Source organism: Octopus bimaculoides, chromosome 10 (assembly GCF_001194135.2).
Source record: "Octopus bimaculoides isolate UCB-OBI-ISO-001 chromosome 10, ASM119413v2, whole genome shotgun sequence".
Taxonomy (NCBI): Eukaryota; Metazoa; Mollusca; class Cephalopoda; order Octopoda; family Octopodidae; genus Octopus; species Octopus bimaculoides.
The window spans coordinates 54018051-54024937 of NC_068990.1; positions in this window are offsets into that span (position 1 = coordinate 54018051).

Here is a 6887-nt window from a genome sequence, read left to right on the forward strand (position 1 = left end):
ACGGAAGAATTGACGTAAGCTTAAATAATAAACTACGATAGGTGAACTGCGATATGGCGAGGGATTACTGTAATATATATATATATATATATATATATATATATGTATATATATATATAAGCGTGCATGCGTGGGTAGACACACATGCACAAATATATGTATATTTGTGCCAAATGATAGATGCTATGATGCTGCTACTTCACAATAATATATTTGTCAGTAAGACAGAGGAGCTGACGGTTGCATCACTGGAACTTAACTAGATTAGTTATCCTCGTGACTCAATCTCACTTGGAAAACAGCTTCTGACAATTAATGGTTTTAGATTTTAAAATTGAAGTTCACACCCTCATGATAAACATTTTGAGATAGAATTTTTCTTTCTGAAATGTAAACTAGACTTAACTAGATACTTTTACTTCAAAGTTAAACAATTCCAGGTTGTGCCAGAATGTGCTTGCTGACATCAGTTGAATTTATTCAGAACAAATTCACATAAATACAAATGCATACACACAAATACACACACACTGTTTGTTTTTATGTTCAATTATAAAAAAAAAAAAATTTACATTAATCTGATCAAAATTATAATTAAGAAATCTTCTGACTGAGTCTGTTCCTCCCACAAAACAATAGTAATAGTTTCTGATTTAGGCACAAGACCAGCAATTTTGTAGAAAAATTGACCTCAGTATTTAAATGGACCCTTGTTTTATTGACCCAAGATGGATGAAAGGCAACATTGTCTACAGTAGGATTTGAAATCAGAATGTAAATACTGAAAAGCATTTCCGCTGACATTCTAGCAATTCTACCACTCAGCCACCTTAACAACAATTTCAGGGCAGGGACTAAGTCGATTAAATCAACCCATGTTTAATTGATACTTATTTTATCAACCCCAAAAGGATGAAAGACAAAGTCAATCCTGGAGACATTTGAACTCAGAATGTAAAGATGGACAAAATGCCACTAAGCATTTTGACTGGCATGCTAATAATTCTGTCAGCTCACTGCTTTATATATTAATAATCTTGCTAATTTTTGCCCAAGATCAGCTATTTTGAGTCAGAGGGAGAATTAATCAATTAGATGAAGCTAAGTATTAGATTAGCACTTATTTTATCAACCTCAGATGGTTACCTCAGTAGAGTTCAAACTCAGAATGTAAAGCACCAGATTAAATACCACATAGCATTTTCTCCGATACTCAAATGATCCTGCCAAAGCCACATCTTGCATGAGGTGAAGAGGCCTAATGATTAAAACAACCCCCATTATACTTGTCTGTTACTTCATTTTCTGCTCCATAAAAAGGATGGAAGTCAAAGTTGGTTGGGACAGGATTTGAACTCAGAACATAACAAAGCTTAACTAATAGAAAGAATTTCATCTGACACTAACGGTTCTGCCAATAAGCTGAATTACATGCCAGATGATGATGCTGATAGTGAAAACAAGGAAAAAGAAAAAGATGAAAAATAAAGTATTATTATTTAAGGTAGTAAGCTGGCAGAACCATTAGCACACCAGGCAAAATGCTTTGAGGCATATTATCTGTGTTTACTTTTCATTGACTTTGCCTTTCCTTTTTCTGGGTCAATAAAAGGTCCCTGACTGAGGATTGTTTAAGGATGGTGAACAAAATGGCCATGTTTCCAGAGGTGAATTATTCAAACCCCAAAGAATTCCTCTCAGCACATGGCTATGATGCTCCCCCACTCATGACCAGAGATACGCATATCATCAGCCACTCAACTGGTTAAGTTCAAGCAACTGACAAGCAAATCTGTGATACGAAGCAGGATATTTGCTGTAGCCCATCTTTTGCACCAAGACAAAACAAGTACATAATAATACTGTCAATCAGCTAAGATGAGAAGCCATGAAAGTCACTCCCTGGTACTGCATCAGTGTATTATTATTATTACTATTCGTATTATTATTATTATTATTATTATTATTATTATTATTATCATCATCATTAATATCATCATCATTATTATCAACATTGCATGAGAGAGTAATGCATGCCAACAAAGTGACACTGGGGTACAAATATACGAAGGCCAGTGTTTCCATCATGATTACCTGTCAGATAATGGTACACCAGGACATGCATCACAACCATATGTACATAATATGGTGATCTCATCTCAAGATAAACAGTACATGACCTTGCAGGTGGGACCAGTTAGAATTTTATTCAGGTTGAGTAGCCCATCCTGCTCAAAAGGTCCCTGAATAAGGTTTGTTTAAGGATGAGGAATAAAACACCTATGTTTCCAAAGGTGAATTATTCTAATCTCAAAGAATTCCTCTCAGCACATGGCTATGATGCTCCCCAACTACTTCTGCTTGAGATCAAAGATGCACATATCAGCCACTAAGGGACATGCTCAACTGGTTATGGTCAAGCAACTGACAAGCAAATCTGTGGTGTTGAGCAGAATATTTGCTGTGACCCATCTTTTTATAACAAGACAGAACATGTACATGATAACACTTCCAATCAATTAAGATCAGAAGCCATGAGAGCCACTGGCTGATACTGCATCAGAGCAATTATTATTATTATTATTATTATTATTATTATTATTATTATTATTATTATTATTAGCATCGTTACATTATTATCAATAGTGTTCAGCAAAAAGTTAGCAATAGAAAGGAACAGATTAGAATGTGAACTAGTTATCAAACTAGAAGAGGCAATCAGTGAAGGCAAGGCAACAGATGTATTTGTGGCAAGAGTAGCTCTTGATCATTTCTTTAAGGTAAAACAAGAAGGATACATTGTCAGAGCTAAGGCCCATACAATAAAATATGAGAGAACTAAAGCTGTCCGATGGGCCCAAACAGTGGAGACTGAATGTGGCAACAAAACGACAATCGGGTCTTTGACAGATCAGGACAGGTGTGTGCTACATGTTTCTGAGAAGATATGTGCGGCTTTTCAGCAGCACTTTGTGCAACTGTTTGGGAAGGGCGATGGGTTAACGATGATAGAGGACTTTAGTTTTTACCTAAATGGCCTGCCACAGCTCTCAGTAGCAGACACAAGGTTCTGCGAAAAGCTGATAACAGCAACTGAAATACAAGAGGTGATGAATGATTGCACAATTTGCAAATTGCCAGGTTTAGATGGTCTGCCCTATGGATTCATGCTAGATTTGTTGGGCAACCTCTTGGCAGACGTCTACCGAAACTGGAAACTGAACAGGAAAATTCCTAGTGCTGTTAGTCAGGGTGTGATGACACTGCTGAAGGACGCCAACAGAGGGGACGTACTAAGGAATTTTCAGCCCATAACTCTGCTAAACACAGAGTTTAAGATTTTGGCCAAGGTGTTAGCAAAAAGGTTGGCGCTTGTCATCGATAGTCTAGTAGGGGAAGCACAAATGTGCGCAATCCCAAACAGGTCTATCCATGACAACTACCACCTTATGCGATACATCATAGAGGGAGCTGGAACTAAAGCTGGTTTCAGTGGAGCCCTGCTCAATTTGGACCAAATGAAAGCATTCAATAGGGTTGACCATCGCTACTTGGAAGCCATCCTTAAAGCAGTTGGTTACAAACCACATTTTCAGAGGCTGGATTGCTGCATTGCAAAGTGGCACCTGCTCAGTAGTCAAAGTAAACAGCCATCTATCAGAACCGTTTACCATCACACACTTGGTCCATCAGGGCATCACCTCTTCTGTACATTCTGGCTCTCGAGCCACTGTTGTGGAAGTTGTAACAATTGAGGGGCATCCCTTTCAAACTGGAACATGGGAGGACAGTGTCAGCATGCACAAACAATGTCACCGTCATGTTATCGGACACCGCCAAAGTGGAAACAGTTAGCTCCATCCTAGAGGAATACAAGTCAGTTGCAGAGGCCAAAATCAACACCGAGAAGTCAGTGGACTTGCAACTGGGCACCTGAAGAGGCAGGTCTATACTATCAGACAGTGGCGGTGGATACTGGACTGATGGACCAGTTAAACTGCTCAGGGTCTGGTTTGATCCCAACCTCCAAGTGGATAAGAACTGAGACAAAGTGACAAACAGAGTAGCCTGTCTTAGCCAGAAATGGGCAGAGAGGAAGCTATCCTTGAAAGGTTGGGTAGAGGTGGCGAATGCCGAAATCACCTCTGTCATCATTTATCATCTGACTGTCGTGCCTTACCCCAGTTATTGCTTGATCAGGTTGGAGTGTCTCTTGTTTATTTTCTTGTGGAAGGGACATGTTCCAATGGGCAGGTGGTCAGTCTGCTGCCAGCTCCCTCTGTGTGGTGGCTTAGGCATGCTATGGCTTTTGATGTGCAGACATGAGCTCAGGTTGCACCACCTGCAATGATTTCTAGAAGGTGAGCACGTGTGGGCTCCCTTTGTGAGGCACATCTTTCCGCAACTCATCTTTTTAAGAGAGCTGCAGTCTTGGGTGAAGGCTAAACCAAGACTGGGTGCCTGGCACTGAGAATGTTGCTAGGTGCTAACTGTCCTCTACCAGTCAGGTAGAGGATGGTGGAGTCAGGTAGAGGATTGGTGGATGACATCCTAGTAGAGACTCTTGGCATTGATGAAGGTGAACTGGCTAGTCTGTTCCAAAGGACTATTATGGATAATTTCTGGATGATTTTGGCTTAGCAGTGCTATCAGGGGTCATGGATATGTTGTCAGACGGGCTTATCCAAGGTGTTCACAGAGTGACAAAACTGTTCTGCACACACTTGCTCAGTGTCTAGGCATTGCTGACTTATGGAGTTATGTCGAACAGCTGTTGTTGTGTGTGGGACGAATCCGTCTGTCATCCAAGTCCATAGTGAGGATTGCTCTGCCACCCTCCTTTAATCAGACAGGCAATGCAGTTTTCCTTTGCCTGGTGGCTGTGGTGAAAGAGGTTGTCTGGTGGACAAGGCTGAAAGAAATGAGGACAGAGACATTCCTCTTTGGTAAAGCCCTCATCGACTTTTTCAAGTGAAACTTGAAAAGGAAAGTGAGGGTGGAGAGGGAGGTGCTGTCCTTAAATGAATTTATAAACAGGTGAGTGAAGGTTGCGAAAATAGCAAGAGTGGATGGTACCGAGTGGAGTGTAGACCTGTGAGTCAGAGGAAAGGAGTTTGAAAACGCACTTGTCCTAGGTATTCAGAGTGACCTTGGATGGTAAAGTTCCTCAATTATCCCTAGAAGTCCTCCTTAGTCTTCCTGTATCAGGAGGACCCCATCACTAACACCTTTTTCTTTTATTTTTCTTCTTTTTTGTGTCATATACTATGCATACTTCCCTTCTTTTAATGTATACTGTGTATACTTTACCTTTACTTATTTTTTTTATCATTCCATTATATGTAAACACCCACACTTTAAGTGTCTTTGTATTGTCCCCATCATCTTTTGCCCTGGTGGCAAATAAAATAAATCATTATTATTATTGAGTGAGAGAGTAGTGCATGCCATCAAAGTGATGCTGGGGTAAAATATATGAAGCCCAGTATACCCATCGTGACTACCCGTCTGATAAGGATACACCAGGCACATGCATCACAACCATATGTGCACGACATGGTGATCTCATATCATGATTAACAGCACATGACCTTGCAGGTGGGGCCTAGTTAGAATTTTCTTCAGGTCAAGTAACCCATCTACTCAAAAGGTCCCTGAATAAGGTTTGTTTAAGGATGTTGAACGAAACACCCATGTTTCCAGAGGTGAATTACCCAAACCCCAAAGAATTCCTCTCAACACATGACTATGATGCTCCCTCACTACTTCTGCTCATGACCAGAGATGCACATATCGTCAGCCTCTAAGGGACATGCTCAACTGGTTAAGGTCAAACAACTGACAAGCAAATCTATGATATTGAGCAGAATATTTGCTGCAGCCCATCTTTTATACCAAGATGTACATGATAACACTTCCAATCAGTTAAGATAAGAAACCATGAAAGCCGCTGTCTGATACTGTATCAGGGCACTTATTATTATTATTGTTATTATTATTATTATTATTATTATTATTATTATTATTAATAATAATAATAGTAAGGTGGTGAGCAAGCAGAATTGTTAGCACATCAGCAATTGTTAGCCTAGCAGCATTTCTTCCAGCTCTTTACATACTAAGTTCAGGTTCTGCCGAGATCAACTTTACCTTTCATTCTTTTGGGGTCAATAAAATAAAAACCAATTTAGTACTGGGATCGATGTAATTGACTGAGCCCTTTCTCCCAAAGTTCTGTCTGTAGCAAAAAGAATTATCATTATTATTATTATTAAGGTAGCAAGCTGGCAGAATCATTAGCACACCAGGCAAAATGCTTAATGGCATTTCACCCGTCTTTATGCTTAGTTCAAAGTCCACCAAGGTTGACTTTACCTTTCATCCTTTCACGGTCAATGAAATAAGTACCAGTTGAGTACTGAGGTCGATGTATTTAACTAGTCCCCTCGCACAAATTCCAGGCCTTTGCCTATAGTAGAAAGGATTATTATTATTATTGTTCAGTAGTTTTACTTTTATAGCGTGCTTTCACTTCACTACCGAGTGCAGCTCTGTGTGCCTTGGCTATGTGCTGTGGTTTGCTGTGATGCTCTTATGGTTACTGTATTGAAAGTGTTTTGCGTCGGATGTGTGCAGTGCCCAGTAGTGCAATTTTCTGTATGTTATATATATTTGTAAGTCTTGGTGTTTTTGTTATGTATTTGTCTGAATATTTTTTTATTATACCTAAGGCACCTACTATGATAGGAATTGTTTCTGCTTTTAGATTCCGCATTCGAGTTACCTCTATTTCCAGATCTTTGTATTTTGAAAGTTTTTCCATTTCTTTTAGGGAAACGTTGTCATCTGCTGGTATTGATACATCAATTAGAAAGCATTTTTTTTCT